The sequence below is a fragment of the Oncorhynchus mykiss genome, chromosome 2 (genome assembly GCF_057628025.1).
Source record: "Oncorhynchus mykiss isolate SJ-2025 chromosome 2, ASM5762802v1, whole genome shotgun sequence".
Taxonomy (NCBI): domain Eukaryota; kingdom Metazoa; phylum Chordata; class Actinopteri; order Salmoniformes; family Salmonidae; genus Oncorhynchus; species Oncorhynchus mykiss.
In genome coordinates, this window is record NC_143023.1 from 71,215,348 (window position 1) to 71,240,544 (window position 25,197).

Below are 25,197 nucleotides of genomic sequence, written 5' to 3' on the forward strand. Positions count from 1 at the left end.
TCACCCTTCTCACCAACACCCAACCCACCATCCAGGAGCACCCGTGCTCTCTGCCCTGAAACGTCATCAACCTCCACCCCATCTCCCTGACCCAGCTCCAACGGACGGTCCTTTGGGCACTGACATTATGCAGCGGGTGGATGACTTAAAGGAACGGCAGCAGAAGTTACAGTAACAGCAGCAGTGTCCAGCCAAGACCGTCTACGACGGCATGGTACCATGGATGGTGTCTGCTGATCAACATCTCCCGTTTGTCTCACCCCAAATCCTGTTCTGCTTTTTTTCCCTTATTCATGCGTTAGGGTTTTGCATGTTTTTTATACTTATTTCCTTATTCACATGTTACTGGTGGTACTTCATTTTTTCTCTTATTTCCCCTTTCATCACACTTTCACCTCTGTATTACATTGCACTATTTTCCTCTTGTGATAGTAAATAAAAGGTCTGCAGATGTATTTGCCTGGTTATTTGTACTTATTTGTACAGAAAATATTACTGTTTTGAATCAGTCACTCAGTAAACTTGTATTGCTTTCTACATGAGTCATGTAGATGAGGTTAATGTCTTGGGGGGTCTGTTGTCTACAGCTGACTACTCATTCTCACCCATGTACCAAAGCAGGAAGGTCTCCATTGAAAGGCCACTACACATGACCATGTACAACCTTGTTTTTTGTTACATGAGGTTAATTTCTTGAGGGTGTAGCCTTGTCTACAGCTGGACAGCCACTCTCACCCATTTACCATAGCAGGAACGTTCTCATTGAAAGGCCACTACACATAACACTAAACATAACAAGGTTAGGTAAATGTCTTGAGGTTATAGCCTCCCCAAAAATATATGAACAACTAAAACAAGGATGAAGTGACTGTCTTTGTAGTGCTCTTTATTGTGATTTGTAAAGTGTGAATAAGTAAGAAACTGCATAATCCAAACAGCAAAACCAAGTATGTAGCTCACAACTTGACACAAATGGTCATCAACCAGAAGAAGAGAAAGTATGTGTGCACATGTTTTCCAAACCACACTCCAACATTTACAGTGCCTTGCGAAAGTATTCGGCCCCCTTGAACTTTGCGACCTTTTGCCACATTTCAGGCTTCAAACATAAAGATATAAAACTGTATTTTTTTTGTGAAGAATCAACAACAAGTGGGACACAATCATGAAGTGGAACGACATTTATTGGATATTTCAAACTTTTTTAAGAAATCAAAAACTGAAAAATTGGGCGTGCAAAATTATTCAGCCCCCTTAAGTTAATACTTCGTAGCGCCACCTTTTGCTGCGATTACAGCTGTAAGTCGCTTGGGGTATGTCTCTATCAGTTTTGCTGTGATGCCTCTAGCACTGCCTTAGACCACTGCGCCACTCGGGGGCCCTCAAATGTGTCCTGTAACAACTGTGTAGCCTATGCTTTGAACATAGGCTTCCATCCTCTTATTGGGAGGCGAGATCACTTTTATGTGAGGCATATCATTACAATGTCTATATTTGTATAATTTTCACATCATATGTATATATAGTCACATGTATTTAGTGTATCTTAACTGGATATGGCCAGTGTCTTGCATCGCAAACTGCCATCAAGATCATTGAGAAAAAGCCCTTGTAATTATAGTAATCGCTGCCCGAGTTTGTCGGATATCGGATCCGAACGTGATGTCGACAGCTCCTGCACAAAACGGATAATTCAAACAATCCTAAAAATCTCTGGCAATTTCTGCCCATTGTACCACGGAGGGATAAGCAACAAAATTCTCATTCAGGACATGTCAGATAGCCTGGCACACTTCTGTGACGATGGCACAAACTGTAGAGATTCCTAGCTTACAAGTTATAGCTCTTAGCGATACTTTGCTGTGTGCTGCCACTCACCAAAAACTCAACCGACATCTGAAAGTATTGAAAATGTCTTTCCTCATCAAAGCTTCACATAGGTTGGACAAGAGGAGTGTATTCTCCATTGTCCCCTCTTGTAGTGTTCAGTGGACGAACTTGCATTTTCTCTGTATTTTTATTATTCTACTCCTGAGTAGAGATAGCAATTCAAACTCTTGTTGTTAAAGCTCCAGCAATTGCAATTCAAAAAGAGACATACTTGCTAATGTGGCTAAAACGTCGTAAATCATCAGACTAGCCTGACACATATCTAGCATTTGTAAACAGGTATATAACACTGGATCCGGAAGTTCAAATGTCGTCGCTAGCTAGTTAAAAAGAGTGCCTCGGCCCCTCTTGCTCTGTAAGCAACTCTGGCTCCCCAAGCCCCTAGTGGATATACACTATACAAGGCAGACTTCCTCTCTGGGTGTGATGCAACAAAAACAGTCCGCTGCCCCCCAAAAACGACTTTGCCCACGTGCATCAGCACTTTTTCTCTTGTTATGTCAGTCACTGACAGTGACTCAATTAGCGGAGTCAGCTACAGTATGAAATGTTCTTTAGGATTTAGACCATCACTGTCAATACTTATCTGCATCCAAATGTGAATAGCACAGTAGCAGCCATACACATTAGGCCCCGTCTTTGCTAATAACCATAGGGATAGACTGCCACAGTTAAAGAAGGAATCCTACCCCCCCTCCTCACCTCGCCCTCATATTTTCGGTCTATGATTTTCAGAATGCAGTTGGATTATGTTCTCCTGTGGTTAATTTCTCTCTTTGAAGTACTTAAACAGGTCAGTCTACATCTCCATATCAAAGCATTATGAAATTAGCCATTTTCCTTCTCTCTTATTTCGTTGAACATACAGAGACAGAGAGAGAGAGAGAGAGAGAGAGAGAGAGAGTTGCCTGCAGTTATATGCCATTGTCAGCCAACACAGAGCTCCTTTCTAACAGGAGTAACAGTGCAACAGGGAGAATCAGCAGCATTCTACTGAAGCGAAGAATGAGATCACTGGGCTTTTTGAGCAAGGTCAACGCCGAGGCAAGGCGAGGCACACCATGTTTAAAATTCAGTCCTCTCCCCACCGCTGAGCACTTGAAACACACAGTGCCATTCCACGAAACCTACTAGCCATTATGTAAAGAGACGCAGGGCTTTAAGTAAATACGTAATCTTAATGAATGCAGGGATCTCGGGGGGTAGGGGGAACCCAAGTCAAGCAGGGCAGGGTCAGAAACACAGAGGGAATAATCCTGTGAGTCAACAAGACGTCTGTTAGCTCCCTACCATCACAACCTGCAGAAACATTTACAGTGAGTAAAAACCTGGAGTCCCCAGCCTTTGAAATGCTTAATCTACACACCAATAAAGTGTGGGACTGCAGCCAAATGCTCAGTTGCTGTACACAACATACACTTGAAAACCAAATCAGTCTCTTTGAGTGCAGTTTACGGCATGGTCACCACCAAAGAAAAGGATTCAAGGAGTTTGGTACCACAACTAATCAACTAAATAGAAATTAAAATAAGAAATCACAAGACTCTGATTATCCCATATGCAACTTGACATGAGTACAATGACATTTATCCATATGTGACCCGTACTCTGAACTATGCATCTTTGACATATCTGTTATGCTGTACTGCATGTACACTATATCCGGTTCAGGACTTCCTCTTTGTCTCATGAACGCTGACCTTCATCATTGGCCCCAACTCATCCTGGATGCATAAACTTAAAACAAAAGGACAGCCATTAGATGACATGTCGCACAATCTTGGGGTCTTGTTCTGGCCCCGTGCCTGCTGGCTGTGTCCTTTGCTTTGCCCAGTTTGCTCTGTGAGACTGCCAGGACATTGAGCCTGACACATCAGAACTGCTGCTCTCTTGGTGCCCTCTTTCATTCCCACTATCACAGAGTTAAAGCCTGCAGAGACGGAGCTGTCCAGAGACTGAGCCCTGCTGGGTTTGACTGGGCCAAGATCCCATCAAGCCTGGAGGAGAGGGTCATCCTCTTCCCCGACTTCAACTTGCTATGATCTCTGAACCGATTCTAAAAAGGCCCCTGACTTGATTCGAGCAGACAGTCCCCTTTGAAAGCTCCCTTTGGTTTGGCTTCTGTAGCCTGAAAAGGGAAGTGCAGGGTCAGGCTACACACAAGCAGGAAAAAGCTAAACCAAAGAGAGAAAAAAATACAGCTGATAGCCATGCTCCAGGTGCAGATGGCCCACTGTTTTATGTATGATCTCAATGGATCATTGGAGACTGGAGGCATATAATATAGAAGGATTATGCAAAAACATGGTCATCCAAAGTTCTAATAATCATTTACAAAGGTCATTTCCATGACAAGGAATGTTCACTGGTTTGCCAAGACATTTGGGTCTCTATACAGCTAAAAATAAGCCTTACTGAGAGGCAAGGAGTAAATTGAAAATCTTCCCAAAAACGTATACTGTATCTGTAGTTCTTACATTCTGTAGTTCTAGGTATCTTAATCTAAATTCTGATGACATATTCTATTTACATGATTAGAACTATTATACAATTAACATAAAACACGTATTTCAGTTGTTATAATTTGTGGTAATACAGTATATACTGTATGTATTAGAGCATTTTCAGTGTGTGTGCCTCCTATTATATACCTAGTAATACTTTATGCGAGCAAATTCATGATGTGATCAAAGCAGACACTGGCCCCAAGGACTCAGGCTACTGCAACCCTGAAAACCAGCCAGGGTGAGAGGTCAGAGGACTGGAAGCAAAGATCCAAGTCCCATCCCATTGTGTGACACGCCTCCTTCACCATTCGCCCCCAGAGGCTTAGTGTCAGTGTTAACACTTCAAACACTCAATATCTCCACAAAACACAAAGGACACACAACTGCTTGCCATTGTCATCGTTTCTTCTAGAAAAAGAGATATGGATCCCTCCCAAAGGTCAGAGTGTGTTGAAGTTTCCATGATTAAGTCATGCTTTGTTGTTTGACTTTTCCCAGTTTAAATCTTTACTTTTGGGAGAAAATTGTGTCGTTGGCTCAACCTTGTGGAACAAAATTTAATCAATCTAAAGCTCTATATGGTAAATGTTAGTGCCTAATGATAACTGCATTTTAAGAATATACCATATTTCGGGGAGATGACTTCAAATGTCAAGCTATTTTGTTAAATCCTGGATTTTATTCCAGAGTTGAAAGACCATACTGTGATACCTATACTGGGCACCAATATGTCCATCAATAAAACAGAAACACTGAAATATGTCTGTTTCACTTTACCAAGTAAAATAATCACACGTGTTGTTTCCTTGTCTGCAGTGTGACTTAACACACCTATGGCATCATGTGCGACATCACAGCCACTGCTGGAGGCTAATCTCCAACCACTGGGATCTGATTTTCAGCAGTATTGACAGTTCAAGAATCAATCTGTGCCAGCTTCCTCTACTGAACCTGATGCCGCTCTCTTACTACGCATGTGACTGAGCTGTACGACTCAGTTTCCCTGTGCTGTGTGCCTGCTTCTGAGAGGGTGAGAAAACTCCTTATTTTATGAGTCACTGATTACGGTCTGCACTCTGATGTCGGCGCTGTTACTATTCTTTCCTCACACAAAACTATAAGGCCACCCTTATTTTCACTGCATTTTTACATCTCCTCCCTCTTTTTTTCTACAACTAACAACAACTACGAGTTGTTAATAAATATATAATTGCATGGTCAAAGAGTGTGTTTTCACGCAGCATGAAACCTCTCGGTTTCTGCACCATGTAGAAGAGCTGCAGGCACTCTCTTGCGGGAAGGTCTCATTTTCAGCCTCCTGCCGTGCAATATTCAGTCTAGTCTGAAATCATTTGGGACTCATTTTAGGGTTTAGGACTTATCAAGTATGCTGATAATAATGGATAGCAAAGCTACAAATGAAACACAGCTTTTCACGTGGAGGGTTTTAGTGGCAGGCAACATTCAGGGCGCAGAGGTCCTGAATCCAAGCTCAGGGTGTCACATAACACCAGAAAACTGGTTTATGGCACAGATTGCACCCAGCGCTCACAAATAGTACACTGAGATGCAATATAATTCCAAATATCATTCAGTAAATTGCTTTTGAGTTAAGACAGAAAAGTAGTGTCATGTGTTAGTGTATAAGATATTAATATATTTTTATGGAGAATGACAATTTTGTTATTTGCTTTTACGTCTATATAGTTCATCACCTTAAATTTGAAAATAATAAATAATTCTGATGAGTTGGGTGATTGATATGAAATCGTATGTATTATTTTTCCATTTGTATAATCAGTCTGAATGCATCTCAAGTTGAGCTAATCCTGAAAAGAAAAAAATATATATATCAAGGACAAGGATGCACCTTCAACTGCATACTGTAGAAACGAAGAGCAGAATAATGTTACTATGGAAGGCTTTGGTGAAAGGATTCAAGGACTTAACAATTCCACATCCTCTCAGCCTGTCCTTCATCTCTAATAATCAAGCTTGGCCACAGAATATTCCTCTGGATGGGAAGAAAAAGCATGTCGCCTGTTCTCCTCTCACTCATCTTAAAGACTGCCAGTCTGGGGTCTTCCTCTTGAAGTCTTCTGTCACTTTTATGACTTCAAATGCTAGGCAAAGCCTTTTTTAACAGACCGGCGTGTCTTTAAAGGCAGATATATTTTCTGTGCTACATTAGCATGAGATAAAGGGTAGCCCATCTATTGCAACGGAAACCCGGAGAAGCCTAGACCACAGACGCTGTGAACTCGTTTGTTGCTTGTGCACAAAAGGGCACCAATGCAGACCAACCAGTTGTGGCAGTGGAGGATATGGAACAACAAATCATGCACCTTGTATGGAAACAGATGTTTAATCTAAAGACAATTCAACTGTGACAGAATTATGCTAGAGCAAACAATGGCTTATATAAAATGGAAACTACCAATTTACTAGAACATAAATGTGTAAATGGTTACAAAATGAGGATATGTTTTAAGTCCAACCAATTGTCAAAATTAAATTTCAGGAGTAATACTATTTTCAGGACACATAAAACTTTCATGAAAAGCAGACTATATTTAATTCATACATGTACAGCATTACCTAATGAGATAGTTCCTTCACAATTCCATATGGGGAGAGAAACCATTGAGTGTTTGCAGTCTTTCTCTGTTCTCTGTAGTTAGGTGCTAGCATAGGGAGGTGCTTGCGAGCATTTTATGGCAGGCTGCTCCAGAGAGCAGGAGGCAGGCTCTCTCCCTCCCTTGCAGTACAGGAGGCCACCTAGCCACACACAATTACACCCAGAGCAAGGCAGCAGCCTAACCCGTACTCTGTCATGGGCCAGGCCTCAGTTAGATCTCAGCATGCATGCTCAATGATCTGTTATTAATTAATCAATCAAAACTAACCAAGGTAAACCTTGCTTTTTAAACAGGTCAGAACACACACTGTTCCACATTGGGGGTTTTGCACTCATAAAATACTGCACTCTGCTCACAGAGGATCCTTTTCTGAAGATAAGAGTGGATTCAAACAAGGCTTCTGTGAAATACTAGGATACTATGAAAATATGGCTGCTGTGCTGATACTTTATATAAAGTGTATGCTATTTCAACACACACACACACACACACACACACACACACACACACACACACACACACACACACACACACACACACACACACACACAAACACACACACACACACACACACACACACACACACCACACGAGCTATGTGAATAACAAAGGGTCAGGTGAAAAATTGGATAGATTACAATGTGAATATGGCCTATATCACCAAACGAAAATATATGCATGAATTTAAATATTATGAATGAGTGTTGACAATTTGTTGACATGTTGGGTTAAGACATATAAGAAGTTTGGGCTTACCTATAAACTGTCATGCATACCTTTAATAACTTGTATTTCAATTATAAATTGCACATTACATTTTATTTCATGTTTGTATAACACTTTTAAGAATGTAGTAGGCTACTCTGGTTAGTGTCAAGTTATGTAGCAATCCATTGTAGCCTTCATCAAATGTGCAATATAAAACAAGAAAATAGGTAATATTAGGCTACTTACGTTGATGCTTGCGAGGCTGCAGAACTATATCCTCCCCCTGAATGTTTTTTGAAACTACAATAATATTATTTAGGCCTTCAAAAGTAAATCCACCGAACATAAAAAACATAAACCTGAACCATAATATCCCAGTAGTCTTACTGAGTAGGCAATAATGTTTCCGTTTTTTGACTATAAATCAATTTGCAGATCATTAAAGTCATTATTGACAACACGGAAAAATGTCCAGAATCATCAGCGCCGAACAGTAGGAAATCATGTTGATGGACCTGACTGTACATTCATGTCCACTGAGCGGCGCCGTAGTCCGCATTTTTAAATTAGACATGCGCGTGAAGGAGAGTTGGAAGCTTGAATCCTTCCTTTAGCAAATGCACGGTGTCATTTATGTGTTAAACAGTTGAACAATGATCGGGAGAGTGAACAACAGTTATTTAAAATGAAACTACAGGTAGGTGAAACCCACATACCATGCTTATGTCGAGTATACAAATTAAGCATTGCATACAAGACTTTATAAACAAGAAATGCATGATTCATCAAGGCACTGTACAATTTTTTTTTAAACATGGTGTCATTGTGGAGATAACTCTGTGTATGAGTTGTTAGCGATTCATACACCTACCTACCTCCGACACAGTCAAACAGTAAGTCAATGCACCAATACACACAACACATTGCAATCTATTGTTTTCAAATAGTGGGTAATTCATTTTTCCTACTGTCTGTTCTGGGGTGGCCTTAACACAGTCCAGATTCAGCCGTAGGCCTATAAGACAGACACACTGTAATGTGAAGCTGATTAGAATTACTATTATAGTGTACTTTACAGCTTTTATGGCCTAGGTTATAAAGTATATTCAGCATCATCAATGTAGTCACAGATGTATTGTAAGATATAATGTGTTGATAGACCCTCACAGGACAATATGATATGGTGATCAACAAAGCAAATGTCTCCTCACTCCAATCTATATTACTATAATGTTTTTCTCTCTCTCCATCTCACACATAGACTTCACTCTTTAGAATGTTAATTACCTGCAAATCAGTTTCACAAGTTTGAAACATGAGACAAGCCGAGAAACAATAACACTACTTTCTACAAATTACATAGCTGGTGAAGGATTAGCATTGGACCACATAATCGTCCCCAGCCATATTATAGAAACAATGGTCAGGATTTCACACTCTGAATAAGTTCCCAGACTGAAACTCCTTTGCACTTGCAGTACTTCACCCAGTATACCAATAAGATAGCCCCCTATCAAGGTAGGATAGCTGAAAGAAAGCAAAGCAGGTTTAAAGCCCAAGCCCGTCGGGATGTATCCCGGGATGGGACCCTAACAGATGGGAAGTACTGTAAGAGACGAGTCTAAGGTCAATCTGAGTTCAGTGATGAAGCCGTGGGCACCGCTCTTAGCAGTGTTTTTAAAGTTGACTTAACAAAGCAGATTGTATGGTCAGACAAAACTCAAGACCATATTGCAGCATTTTTTCATGCTTCCATTGTCTAGTTTGCTACAGGCTGTATTGCTGCCTGACACCAAATGGTCCAATAAAATTGTGATCATTATGTTTGTCTGTCCATTTTTATAGCTAACCTTGATTTGAATGTTTCTCGGCTGATCCGTTCAACAGCGGGCGATGAGGAGGTTGAAGCTGTCTAAACATGTGCAGCCATACTGCAGGTAATTCATTGGTCAAGTCAATAAATGAACTTTATCTTTACATCTATGAGTGTACTTAACTGTGGAGTAGCTGTTGTTTGTGCTATTGGACCATACATAGAGTGCATATTTGGCCATTAGTTAACACTTCATAGAGTCTGTTTTGATAGGGTGTTGTTAAGACTTGTGGGACTCCTCTTGGTCCAGTCGCAGTACTTTTTTCCTGGATGCTGTAAAAACACTTGCTGTGGTTTGGTAAATTAACAGAGAGCCCCCTAATGGAGTAATTACACAGAGCCAAACATCTATTTTTCACCTGTGCTCTGCCATTACTCTCCGTCCCCCATCCACTCCATTGGAAGTCACTTACTCTCCTTACAGTGAGTTATCATTGACTGCCATTTAGGCGTTCTGGAGCAATTTGTCTTACTGAGGCTGGGGCCGGCCTCATTGCAGTGAACAATCATTCTCCACCAATATATAAAACATTCATAGGAAAAAAAGGAGAAGAAATACAGCACAAACAGATAGTGGAGAGTGGCTAATAGATACTAGGAAAGAGACAGACAAGAAAAATAATGTAGTCGATTAAAGGGAGAGGTAAATGCCGGTACCTTGGCGGTACAAATGTATAGAGGCTCTGCCATAGGACAAATCTGCCTTCCGGAACTCCAGCTCTATCCGTGAAATGTGGGGGCTACGGTTGTTGAATTTAATATCAATAAACACTTGATACTACATAGCTACTTTTCTAATCATAAATCACACATCAGAATATATATTAAAAAAATATATACGCTCATTTACTCTCATTTTAATATAGTTGTATTCTCTTTTGAGATAGTCACAGAACATTTTTCATGAGACTGTAGTGAGGTTTTTGACAAGATATAGACAAGGTTTCAGTAATCCAGACTTCTTATATAATGGATGTACTATTCTAGCCTCTGACAGATGTAGTGTCTGTTTTCATTTCTTCTTGACACTTATTTTATCGAGTAAAGATATTGATTGGCTCAAGGGTCCACTCCTCTAGTTTTCCATGTCTAGATCAGTTGTCGACTTAAAGGTAAGGAGGGGAAGTTGCGGACACCATGGTCCTGAGAGCACTGGAGAAGTGCTCACTTTGAATCAACCAGATAAGACCTGTGTCAACCGTGTTGTACAGTAGTAGTCACAATAGTACCAGCGGTATCATGATGTGGGTAGGAATAGGCTATTTCTCACATACTGTATGAATGGATATTGGCTTTCTTTTAAAACACAGACCATTAAGTTACATGCTATTGATAGCTTTGCTTTGTAAATACCTCTGTTAGTTTAGCTTAGTAACGAAGCATTATTGCTAAAATTATAGACGCACATTGTGCTTTTTGTGGATTGTAAAACATACTGTATAACTTCTTTAATATCTTTTTTTTTTTGCAAGTGGGTATTGTGGTTATTCAAGCAGCATACTGTACTATTGACTGTCTTTTTTGTGGTGGGGAGTCTCAAATTCAATCCAGACCATCAATTTTACCTTGGACCTGAACGGTAAGAATTATTACCTGCCTGAGAAATCAATCAACTTAAGACTTCCCATCATGTTACTTAGCTTCTTGCCACATAAGTTGAACTAACTATAGCTAACAATCAGACTCAACATTCAACACAATATGTTCTGTGAACGTCTCCGGAAAGTTATAGCCTAAACGTTTGACATGGTAGGCAAGAGATGTCGCAGCTTTATGCATAGCCTGTCTGACATGTGTATCCCATTCAACCCGGCTGCATTCCCCTGAAGGGTTAGTAGTGTGCTTAACTGTTTTGTTAGATTACTCACTCTCACTGCTTAACACAATGACAAATAACCATTCTTTTTTTTCTTGCAGTGATAATCCGGACAATTTAAACATTTCTTACAAGCAGAAGTGAAACCATTAATCCTGTGAGATTCTTCTGATAAGTGGTGACTGTGAAGTAATGGCCATGTCGCCTAGAAAAATAAAAAATATGTGGACAATTAAAACAAGATGGACATTATCTGGCAAGTCCCTACTCCCCTTTTCTTTAGCAGTATTGTAATTGATCTGTCCCTTTGTTACTAAACTGAATATTGAGTCCTGGCTTTTTGTTCATTATCTGTGGATTTTAACATGGTGCACATTTGTCAAGATGGAAAATCATGTAAAAAAAGGAAACCAGTGATTATTTTCTTCACATATACAAATGCTGCTCTGAAGAAAAGTCAATTCTCATGTCACCTGCTAAAGTTTCTGGCTATAATGTGTTGACCTTTCCAGGCACCCCTGTTGTTTAGTTATTTGAAAGTACTTTGACAAGCTGCAGTATATGACAGGAGTATATTGTATCTGGAATTAAGTCCATTCACATTTGATTGCCCTTAAAAACTCTGTCAAACTTTTGCTCTGGGAGTTTGCTTTGCCCTAGAAAATCAATGTGACATGTTTGGGCCGGGGGGGTAATAATCTGGTTCCCTGACCATAGTGAACACCCTAATTTCTGTGGCTTGGCAAAGTTTTAGTGATTTAGTGTGTTGAATTATGGTAATTAAAGGTTGAATTATAAAAGTTTGACATTTTCACCCTCAATTGTGTGAGCAAAAAGTGTATGGAATCATATATAAACTTTTAAGTTGATATTTTTAATTGCAAAGTACATTATATTAATTTCCTCCTACGTACAACAAAAGGTGAAGTGGCATCACAATTATAGTTGAAATATGTAGTCCTTCAAAACATTTGATATTATTTCACTCTGCTATGTTGACTTTAACATTATATGTGCCTCTGTTACTAACTGTAATCAGTTGTTGATATTGCTGTCCCTGAGTGTTTTATGTCATTGACAGTCAGATAATTAGGTATCATCTATGCTTCAATAACAATATAAAAATCCATTATAATGGATGGTTTTAATTAATGCCATATTTGATTATTAGCTCATTTAAATGTTTATATTATGGCACATATGCTAATATGTGATAGAAAGAGCAGGAATGAATTGTATTACCCTTAGTGCATAGCTGTTTTTAATTGTATGATTCCTTAACTGTGTATGAAAGGAAAGGGGTTATTTCTGTGATTTATCCATCTGAGATAATGTTAGCAAGACTTTGATATTGCATTAAGATTGGGGAGAAGGTCATATATGAAGATGCCAAAACCAACACCAGGGCAACTTGCCCATCATAAAGGACATATATTTTCACATGGAGGTCTTGGGAATGAAAGAACAGTGGGAGGTTTAATTTAGAGATGGTCAATACAACAACATTCAGATGGGCCATCCTCTGATCTCATAAGAATATTCTCTCCAAAGAACCTCAAACTATCCAATTTAGATGAAATCCACATGTAGTTCATATTGACCATTCCATATTGAACCTGGAACGTTGTATTCTACATGCCAAATAGAGAATATTTTGGCAGAATCCCCGTGCCTGGCATGTGATATTCTGCATTATTTTGGCCGTAATTCTGTTTAGATCAAAGGAATTCAAGGGGCCTAAGTTTCAAATCCCCCAAAGCCCATTTTGGCTACTCTTTATTTAGCTCATTGGCATTCTGACACCATGCTTCTGAGACTTTGAACCCTCAAAGTTTGGAAAAGCTGAATCGCTTCTTTAAACACATCAGTGGGCCAGATTAAAGAATATCACTAAGCATCTTAAGGTTTTAGTGCAGTGTGGCGGCATGGTTTGGGCTTCTGGGGCCATTTACCGCCATATACTGTATTAACAATGGCTGAGAAAACAGGCCGAGGGGGGTGGAGAAAACTTCCCTCATGCTAAATTGAGTTTGGGTAACATTAAGTAGAGTAGAAAGAATGATACTGAAGAGCTGGAGTAAAGGTCAAAAAGAGTCAGTTGGATACCTCAGTGTTGTTTCAATGTTTTAGCTAAACTTATTTGTTAATTTTAAGTTTAAAATAAGTTAATTTCTAGGTTTTAAACATGTACTGGCTTATACCGGTTTATGCGTTACTATAACACAACTTTGTCACAGAAACAGAGGCAGAAATTCAATGAAATGGTAATGAAAATGATTTTTAATTGGCCACCTCCCTCTATCAGGTACAGTATATCTCCAAATAAGTCAACACATTCACACACCTTAACAATTTGCCACATGTGAGTACCAGCTGCTTTAACCACGTTGGTATTGTACCTTTCCATCCAGAATTAAGTCCAAGCTATTCATTTACCTAAACAGATAGATCAACCTGTAGAAGTGTATGTGAAACAAAAGTAGTTTCTAATAAGTGGGATTTTGGTCATGTGCAAAGATTCCTCATCACAGACTCTTACACCCCCTCAATCTTATCAGCCCTAATGATTAAGATTTGGCACCTTGGACCACATTGTCTTCATTTTGGAAATATTTCAGCTGCATTTCTGCCACTCTGAAGGGAGATGAAGATAAAGGAGAAGAAGGGTAAAAACACACCCTGTTGTGTGAATCCTAGAGAAGGCCTTGAACCCTGCCATTCATCCCTTTCACTTCATCAGCTGAGTCTAATTGCCAGAGAGGACAGGAGACCCCAGGCCCCATTGTTCCTCCTCCTCTTTGGAGCCTGAAAAGTGAAAGGGCCGCTTTTGATCTTTTTTCTGATTTTTTTCTCTTTTCTGTCATCCCCTGCTATCCTTTCCCTCAGAGTGACACACTCCTTTCAAACTGTGCCCCCTTCTCCATCCACGCAAAATAATTATCATGCTCCGCTTCATCAAATAATGGTGGCGATAGGAGGTCACGGCGGGGAGGGCCAGAGGTCTAGAGGAGTGGCACTAGGACGTGGTAGAGCTCCCAGCTCATCTTAGAGGCATGCTCCTTAGCTCGGGGTACCTTTTATGTACCTTGACCCCGCTTTTCCTTTGCCTGTCCTAATGAGACCCTCTCACGCGGCCAAAGCAATACTGGTCCTGTGCTGGCAGGGTTGGAAGGCCAAAGTACAATGAGACACAGAGCTATGCTGAGACAAGGGCGCATCTGTGCTGTCTTATTAAGCCTTGGAAAGGAGCTCATGCTTTTCAACGTCCCATAGGCGCTATGGCCAGATCTATTGACACCTACTTGTCCTTTGCGGTCAACACCTTTCAGAGGAGCAGCCTACACTCACAGGTTCTTATTAGGAGTAATTTTGGGAAGCTTATTTGGAGAGGCAATTGCTTAACTTGGTTTAGGTGTCCATGTGAGAAATGGCATAAGCAGTGGGGAATTCAGAATAATGATGAAGAAAAATTCCTTGAGACTAAGAAGATTACAAAGGATGTCTAAGACCATTCCAGTCAGAAGAAAACTGCCCTTCAATTTGGAATAAACCCCAAGGATGCCCTCTCTGTATGGGTACTTACACACAAGCGTCAATCACTTTTTGAGACTCATTACTCCCTTGTTGAGATATAGAGAGCCTGGGTATTGTTCATCAATATTTAGAACTCGTGGTTCTACAAACAGGATTAACTTGTGTTGAATCGTTGTGGAGTGAATGCAAAAATCAGCTAATTGTGACGTAGTGAATTATGTTATATATCCTGAAATTTTGAATAGCAGATTGTGATCATTGTAATAAACTGCAACACAATCTAAATATCTATATATCTGTTATTTATGTAAGTCTAACTCAATGATAAATACACGGACATGGCCTAGTCCACTACCTTACTAACAAAATGGACAACGGGGGAATAGTTTAAATAGACAGAACACAAAATGACAAACAAACAAACGCAAGTAGGCAAACAAAAACCTTTAAGCAATCATGTAAAGCACGTGTAACATCTGAGCAGAGAGAGAGAACAAAGCGGAGCTCCTGTCAGAGCATCGATCTGCTCCTGAAGCTACACAGATCCACCGAGCTCTGATTGCTCCCTGCCTCTCTCCCCAGCGCCTGCCTCCAACTCTTCTCTCTCTGGCTCCTCTCGGAGAATGTGCTTATTGATCTAGCCCTCTTCTGTGCAGTTAACTCACTGATATATACTGACCGAGGGCTTCCTTGGGCCTGAAAGCGTTTGGAATGCTGGTGAGAAAACAATAAATTAAAAAAGAAAGAATAAGAACGCTAGTCAAAAGACTCAGCCTGTAACACAGATGTTCCATTTGTGCCTTGTGAGAGACAGTTGGACAGCTACATACAAGAATATGTAACAAAGTAGCTCTGGCTAGTAGCTGGTGGTGTTGTTATTTCAATGTCAGTATTGCCAACATTAACTAAAGGTCTCCTTCTAGTTTTCCTTTTCAAGTATCAAGTGTTCTTCAACGTTTGTCAGCACATTTGTGGTAGAATCAATGTGTCTGCAATTACTGTGTGGGGGATCTGGTTGTGTTTGCTTGTCTTTGTGACGTGTGTGTAGTCAGGTCCATAGTGGGTGGTTATGTGTCGATCTTTGTGTATTTTAGCAAGTGTTTTCTGTTGTCATGTTTGTAGCGTTCCATGTGGGAGGGTCTGCTGAGAAGCAAGCCATCTGTAGTGTTCTGCCGAGCGACATGTTGTAAAGCGAGATTTGAGAGTGTGGGGAGACTTGACTTGTCAAATCTTGGCACATAATGAGACAGAAGGGAGTGAAGACAGGAAAGTGTCCAGAGATAAACAATTAGATGAGTCTCAGCGGTAAAGGGCATGGGCAATGGGAGGACGCTCCCAAAAACCAAATCAATATGGCTTCCAGTAAGGACACACTGGGGTAAAGGGATGAAGGGGTTAACACTTATTTCTCAGATCAGGACATAGAAGAACCGAGTCGTGGCTTGCTCAAAATCAATAGGCCTACTGTTGTGAACATGGATTGAAGAAAGCGGTCTGTCATTGTAAACACATTTCAATACTGTATTTGATACACAACACAGTCACAGTATTACATTGTAGATGTAATAAGAGACAAAGACATGACACGAATACCAACAGAAAGTGGGGGTAGACAGTATATCAGCAGGGATAATGAACTGAATTAGGCCAGCCTGTCTCACAGCAACAGCCAATTTTGAAATGAATTGAAAAGATCTTTAAGGAGGCGGCATTTGGGAATCATGGATTCACACACCCGATACAAACATAATGGAGCATGATCCACAGACAGCGTGGGCTGTCCCAGAGCGTCCCATCCCCTCTCAGGCCCTGCCCACACTTGTAGGTCTCATCTCACATCTCACCACTGTTCCCAGCAGGCCTCACAGGGGTAGTGCTGCCAGGGCAGGAAGGTCAGACTGGAGGTGGGGCGTCTCACTATGTGCTTGTACTGGCATTAAAGAAGACAACAAAAAGAGAGGGTGAGGGGGGGGGGGAACAAGTTGTGTGTCACTGCTGCTGCTAGGCTGGGCTGGTCTCCTCTGAGACTTGGAGGCGCTGACCAGAAAGGTGTGAGTCTGAGCCGTGGCCTGCCCGTCGCCTCGTCTCCACGGAGACAGGGACATGGCCCCCCCGTGGGCTTGTCTCCGTTGTGGCCCGGAGCAGGCGGGAGCGTTTGGGATGCTGCCTGGCCATCGCCTGGGCTCCAGAGGGACCAGGAGCCACAGCTCCAATGACCTTCAACAACCTGTCAGCCTGTCATCTTGGCCTGGGGAATTAGGAGAAATAAAACATATATTCGACTGGGGAAGTCTATAGAAACACCATTGACCGTACCAGTGTATATTTGTTTGGAGAACAAAAGGGATTCTATATTGTGGTAGAGAAGGCGCTATAAGTTCAGACGGTGAAAAGGCTCATTTGAATTACTCAAACGTCCCTTTTTTACATTATCCAATCCTGATGAGGAAAGGTTTTAAATGCTGGACTAAGGCGATCTACTTTTGGATTTGATTGGTCTCTCAAAAATGTAACAGCTGGCAGAAGAGGGGGGGGGGGGGGAAGAAGTAAATTAACATAATTAGGCAGCAGTACTATCATCCCAATTCTTATATTCTACACTCAGTCTTTATTTCTAAGAGCAGAACAATGGAGTGAAATTACTGTTTGGACAGGCCCCCAGGCAGCATTTTAGTTCGCAACATTTGAGTTAAAAGAGAGAAATCTCTAAAATGTAATCAGTAGCACCTGCCATGATTACAGGCTATGTCAAATGAAAAAATGTAATGATAAACATTACTTCAGACCAAACCACTGAAGCGGTCTACATTGCACAATGTGCTGCAAGTAAGCATAGTCAGTACAGCATTGTGTTCACTGTCCCCTACTAACCTATCCTCAGGATGAGTGATTGTGGTTATCATATTCTCAGAGCAGCTAACCAAAACAGCAATCATAAGTTATGTGTACAGTCTGTAAACCAGGTAGGTACTGTACGTAGTGAATCATACAGTACATTACTTACTATCTGCACTATATGCCCCTTATATTGCAAATACTGTCGTGTGGTGCTTCTAAAGAGGCTTTTTATTTGCGTGCCAGGGTGATTTTTTTTGTGCCTCAGTAGTCTCAATTGCCTCAATTGTATGGGGATAATACAAATATAATATGTAAATAGTCTTCCTTTAATTCATATGTGTTTTGGCATTGGATGGCAACATGGCTATCACATAGGACAATGTTGATTTTGTGATAGTCTTTGTTGATCGTGCATAAAATCAAAATTATTGTAATATTGATAGTTCATGGATTAATGTAAATATTATATTGAAAGCAAATTGCATATCTCTTCGTTTTGAGGTAATCAGAGATTATATCAGGTAAGTCATGGACACGTTCAAGTTTGTCATTTTGGAAAACACAAATGTAGATATGGCTGTGATGAATTAAACAAAACAGAATCTTGCATCTCAGTTTGATATTGCACATTGCCATCAAACCCATTCCCAGGAGACACTTTGGTGACACAATCTGACAAACCAACACAAGCAATTCTGTGGAAAAATCTGTGCCTTTTTTCTTTGAGCCAAAGAGAAAGAGGATTTTGAATAGTGTGGCGGTGGTTCTTTATGCAGAGCTGAGACGCGACGCCTTCCAGACGGTGAGAGATGGCAAGCCCTAATAATACAGAGCTGTACAATGGTTCTGACAGGCAAGCAATAAAGCAATCAGGGTCCCAGGCATTCCAAATCTCTTTAACGCCCACCCTCTAACAGTCTGAGAGATGGGCGGCTGACCTGTGGGCTGTCAATCATTGAGGATACCTGCTGGAGCCTGATCAGGGAGAGCTGAGGGCACCAGTCCATCAGATCTGTTTTCACACTCCACACACTAACATTGCAAGCATAACCAAGAAGACAAAAAAGTACTATTGCCTCTCTCTTAATTAGGAGTGGGGGGAAAAGAGACTTGTTTGGTTTAAATTGGTAGGGGAGGGGTTTCGATATGTGGGGGCGGGGGGGGGGGGGGGGGGGGGGGGGATCATCCCAGGGAGACGAAGAATAACCTTTTCCCTTGATTTAGGAATTTAGCCATTGATCTGTCATGCTGTTTTGTACAAGCATGAGCTCTCACTGGTGCATTTCTGCAAAAAAAAAAAAAAAACGTTAAAGCTAGTTCATTAGCTGTCTGTAGCTCATTCCAGCAAATAGATCACGATAATACTGTGGTTAGTTAATGGCTTTCTGGTGTTTTCTCCAGAGCCTTTCTGTCTGAAGGCTGCCTGCTGAAAACCTTCCACTAGTTTTTTTCCCTTTCTTTCTTTTTTTTTCTCCATGTGGGGAGTCCTGTCTTCTCCTGCCTCATTCAGACAGTTGGCTTCAGCCAGTGGTCATGTCTGTGAGAAGTCTGGCTACATGGGCTCAATCTAGAGACCTCTCACTGCAGCACCACAGCAACCCTTAAAGATGCTGATCCCACAATCTGCTTTATTGTAGATCAGATTTTTTTTATTTTATATTTTGTTCAACTGTTAATGTTAGGTTTTATATTTAAAATGTGGTCAGGTATATGTTGCTGGGGTTTAATTTGAAATATATATTTGTTGTATATACAGACAGTGATAGCTCAATATACTGACATAAGTATTGATATCAAGCAATACTCAATACCATAGTCCGTAAAATGCATGACTGAGAGATTAACAAGATTTGGCAGCAAGTGATGAGTTTTGCAGAAGTGTTGTGTATACGATCCCTGTGAGACCTTCTCCAGATTTCACCCCAGTGTTTGGCAGGCCAGAGCTCACCTGGGGTCTAGTTGGGGGCTCTGGATTGGCTGGTTCCTTCCTGGTCTCTGGTGGCAGACTTCACACTGAACACATGTGGTCCTCTGCAGCTGGAGCTGGATGGAAGGTCCACATGTACCTCGCCTCACCCTGAGGAGCTGGGGGTCACTGAGAGGCAGGGTGCACTGAGATGCAGGGTGCAGTGGACCATTCACCACACCACGTCTCATCTGGACGTCACATCTGGCTCAGGTCCGCTTAGAGACTGGCTTTCTCATTGGAGCCTCCTGTCCATACACATCACCGTCTAACTGAGGCCATCAAATGTATTTTTGAAGGTTTTCTTTTTGTTTGACTAAACCCAGATGTCTAGATTTTTAAAGATTTTTATCTGGCTGGCCAAACCTCAAAACAGAGTTTTCACTTTTTGTTAGACTTTTTTTATTACACTCAATGTTGTAATCAATAGCTACCATTGAGATGTTTTAGAAAATTTGGATCAAAACTGCAATTGTAAAAAATAAAATACTAATGTAACAGCACCTATTAAGATAGAGGACCGAGCAGCCCAGTTTGCAGGGGCTTACCGGGGCTGAAGCCCCTGGGCCCAGGCCTAAACAACATTTTAAATAAAGGAATAGTATATATTATACAGTACCAGTCAAAAGTTTGGACACACCTTCTCATTCAAGGGTTTTTCTTTATTTTGACTAGTTTCTACATTGTAGAATAATAGTGAAGACATCACAACTATGAAATAACACATATGGAATCATGTAGTAACCAAAAAAGTGTTAAACAAATCAAAATATATTTATATTTGAGATTCTTCAAAGTAGCCTACCTTTGTCTTGATTACAGCTTTGCACACTGGTTAAAATGGTTGAGAGAACGCCAAGAGTGTGCAAAGCTGTCATCAAGTGAAGGGGGCTACTTTGAAGACTCTCAAATATAAAATAGATTTTGATTTGTTTAACACTTTTTTGGTTACTACATGATTCCATATGTGTTATTTCATAATTTTGATGTTTTCACTATTAAACTACAAAGTAGAAACTATTAAAAGCAAAGAAAAACCCTTGAATGAGTAGGTCTTAGGTCAGTTAGGATCACCACTTTATTTTAAGAATGTGAAATGTCAGAATAATAGTAGAGAGAATGATTTATTTCAGCTTTTATTTATTTCATCACATTCCCAGTGGGTCAGAAGTTTACATACACTCAATTAGTATTTGGTAGCATTGCCTTAAACTATTTAAACTTGGGTCAAATGTTTTGGGTAGCCTTCCACAAGCTTCCCACAATAAGTTGGGTGAATTTTGGTGTAACTGAGTCAGGTTTGTAGGCCTCCTTGCTCGCACACACTTTTTCAGTTCTGCCCACACCTTTTCTGTATGATTGAGGTCAGGGCTTGTGATGGCCACTCCAATACCTTGACTTTGTTGTCCTTAATCCATTTTGCCACAACTTTGGAAGTATATTTTGGGTCATTGTCCATTTGGAAGACCCATTTCCTACCAAGCTTTAACTGATGTCTTGAGATGTTGCTTCAATATATCCCCATCATTTCCCCTACTCATGATGCCATCTATTTTGTGAAGTGCACCAGTCCCTCCTGCAACAAAGCACCACCACAACATGATGCTGCCACCCCCGTGCTTCACGGCTGGGCTGGTGTTCTTCGGATTGCAAGCCTCCCTCCCCCTTTTTCCTCCAAACATTACTATGGTCATTATGGCCAAACAGTTCTATTGTTGTTTCATCAGACCAGAGGACATTTCTCCAAAAAGTACGATCTTTGTCCCAATGTGCAATTGCAAACCGTAGTCTGGCTTTTTTATGGCTGTTTTGGTGCAGTGGCTTCTTCCTTGCTGAGCAGCCTTTCAGGTTATGTCGATATCGGACATGTTTTACTGTGGATATAGATACTTTTGTACCCGTTTCCTCCAGCATCTTCACAAGGTCCCTTTGCTGTTGCTCTGGGATTGATTTGCACTTTTCGCACCAAAGTACGTTTATCTCTAGGGGACAGGACGCGTCTCCTTCCTGAGCGGTATGACGGCTGTGTGATCCCATGGTGTTTATACTTGAGTATTATTGTCTGTACAGATGAACGTGGTACCTTCAGGCATTTGGAAATTGCTCCCAAGGATGAACCAGACTTGTGGAGGTCTACAATTGTTTTTCTGAGGTCTTGGCTGATTTCTTTTAATTTTCCCATGATGTCAAGCAAAGAGGCACTGAGTTTGAAGGTAGGCCTTGAAATACATCCACAGGTACACCTCCAATTGACTCAAATGATGTCAATTAGCCTATCAGAAGTTTCTAAAGCCATAACATAATTTCCAAGCTGTTTAAAGGCACAGTCAACTTAGTGTATGTAAACTTCTGACCCACTGGAATTGTGATACAGTGAATTGTAAGTGAAATAACCTGTTTGTAAACAATTGTTTGAAAAATTGTTACACAAAGTAGATGTCCTAACTGACTTGCAAAAACTATAGTTCGTTAACAATACATTTGTGGAGTGGTTGAAAACGAGTTCCAACCTAAGTGTATGTAAACTTCCAACTTCAACTATATAATATATACAGTATATACACTACCGTTCAAAAGTTTGGGGCCACATAGAAATATCCTTGTTTTTTAAAGAAAAGCTATTTTTTTGTCTTTTAAAATAACATCAAATTGATCAGAAATGTGTATATATATATATATATATTTGTTTTTTCTTTCTACATTGTAGAATAATAGTGAAGACATCACAACTATGAAATAACACATATGGAATTATGTAAAAAAAAATATATATATATATTTACATTTGAGATTCTTCAAATAGCCACCCTTTTTTTCTTGATGACACTCTTTGCTTCATCTGGTAGTCACCTGGCATCCTGAAAGGACCTGTCCTAACCTGGCATAAACCATTAACACCCTTAAACAGGTCAATTCTAGACAGAATGTGATAACATTCTTTATATGCAATACTACTGATCAATTGACATAACTAGTTTTACCTTAGTTGTAACAAGTGAGTTCAGTGATATCCAACAGAGAATGTTCAACTGAGAACTGCAGGCTATGTCTGCAGTGCAAAGCTCTGACCTTGAGTTTTTGGTGGACTGCTCTATTTAATTCACCTTTAGTTGACTCTAAACATCACCTTACACAGATATGTGGGAGGTTTAGTCTGTGATTCCATTTAGCCAGGACCGGGAACCAAAAAAATACCCCAACAAATTCTTCCCTTAATTAGCAGCTGGTACATGCACAAGAGGTTGCCTTGGCTGAAAAAAGCAACTGCTGAGGCGTTGTCGGACTCCTAAACCTTTGTGACCAATGATGTGTCATCCCTCACTCTGTCATGTTTAACTACAAACCAATACCCATTCAAAGCAGAATCCATCAGTGTTAGTTCAGAACAATGACAGATTGCCTTTCCTCTGCACTCAAAGCATCTGGATCCTTTCTCTTCTCCCCCTCTTTTATTTATGGTAAACAGCCTGAACAACAGCTGGGCGATGGGAATTTACAAGTTAATCAATTGTTAGTTAGGAGCCGCAGTGATTCCCTATACCCAACCATCTGCAAGTTAATATTAATTTACTCTGCTAATTTTCCCATAGGCAACAGTTGTTATATTGATTTCTTATTGGGGGATTCATCCACCCTTCAAACTATGAAATGATTTCTGTAGGAGAAATGTTTTAACCAAATAAATAAAAGGTTGCCTTTAGTGTAATTTAATCTGTGTGGGATTGAACTGTAAGGTCCAAGCGAGTTAAAACATTTGGGTGATATTGAATTCTGATGGGGGTAAGTTGTTTCTCTACATGTTACCAAAATAAACGACAGAGCAGAACCAACACCCAGTGGATTATATTGGTCTGTTATTGGTTCCTGTGGGACAACCTAGACGGGGACAACAGTAAAAAAAAAAAAAAATCAGATTGCGTTTCACTTATTTCTAATGAATGAGCTCTGGTGAGCTCTGTTTACCCTGGAAACTGTGCTTCCTGCTAAAGTGTGTCTGTCTTTGTGTCTCCTTCCAGGTGTTGGTGCCTGTGGTAGTTGTGCCTATGGAAGGCAGGGTCCTGGTCCTTTGTCCCATCATTCACACGTGAGAGAGACCAGACACCCAGAGGCCAAGCCAAGCAGGTCAGTCATGAGCACTCTTCAGTATACATTCTACATTCCAATAGATTCTCTCATGTACAATGTAAACTCAGGGTTCGATCCAAGCAGAAACTGATAGCAGGGTTCTGGGAATAAGTAAAACATTTTTTCCCCTGCTGCAAAATATTAAATTAACTTTATCGTAGTTTCACATTGTAAACATTGTTTGGTTGAGTTTATGAAACGTTAATGTGCATTTTTGTAGTGAAAGAAGAATGTTGTTTTTTACTTTCTCACAAAACCTCATATTTTGTCTGATAAGCATCTTAGTGATTTTGTCTGACAGTCTTTGGAAAAGCTTTTGCCAGGCACTTTTGTATCTGTCAAACTTTTTGTCAATCTGCCATGTTGCAACATTACAATAGAGTCAGAACAAAGAGACAAGTGAAAAATTTTGAAATCTTGTGATAGGTAGCGTATGGTATATTTGGGGGTTTATAACTCTCAATTCTTTCTCAATTATTTTGTGGCCATGGTATTTTGGCTGCCTTGAGCCAGAGTTACTAGAGAGGGCACCGTTTACAACTGTGCTGTGAACGCTGGCATTCACCTTTACCCATCTCCCTATCTCAGTGAGGAAACCACACTCTGCTTTATTTATAATGCAGCCAACCTCGCTGTGTAACCCTTGGCCCATTCTCAAACATCACACAGTGAGGTCACTTCCCTCCTCTGCACCTCCACCGCCGCTCTAGCATTCCAACATGGCTTTAGGACAGCAGCTCAGCAAACCACCATACTCTTTAAATCACAAAGAAGCCCAGATAAGAGCAGTGCTGGACGGGAGCCAGGATCCAGGCCCTGACAGCCCATGCAGCTGGGGGCGTGCTTCAATAAGGGGGAGACAATGAGAACTTTCTCACCTCCTACGCTTTACATTTGGATGTCGAATCAGAGTTTAAATGAGGAGGTTTCATAGGTTTTTCCATAGGTCTTGTAAATGTTGCTATGGAAGCTGTGTGTAATGCACATTATGATGTGCACATTAGTATGGCATTTACATAGAGCATGTCAACATTAGCCCAATTGATTTTCATAATTTACCAATTAACCCATTGATGTCCATAACGGAAATGTTATAATTTCCTTTAGTACACTTGTTATTTGGGCAAATCTGAAGAGATTTGTGTTTGCCTACAAAGTGAGTTTGTGACAGTGTGACAGATATTTAGTCTTTGGACACATGGGGTTACTGTTTTACAAATGTCATGAATCAAGTCATGAATACATGAATACATATGAATACATGTTCAAATGATCTTAATAACTCTTGGTATATGAACTCA

The 25,197-nt window shown here is 40.5% G+C and overlaps 1 long non-coding RNA gene across 1 annotated transcript; it reads left to right on the forward strand.

The window, feature by feature from the left end:
* The first annotated feature begins 4,724 nt into the window (after window positions 1-4,724).
* On the forward strand, window positions 4,725-12,250 carry LOC110495472 (uncharacterized). The gene is made up of 4 exons (XR_016488164.1): window positions 4,725-4,836; window positions 5,214-5,427; window positions 9,590-9,681; window positions 11,535-12,250. It is a non-coding gene; the product is annotated as an uncharacterized LOC110495472 (long non-coding RNA).
* Window positions 12,251-25,197: the final 12,947 nt, after the last annotated feature.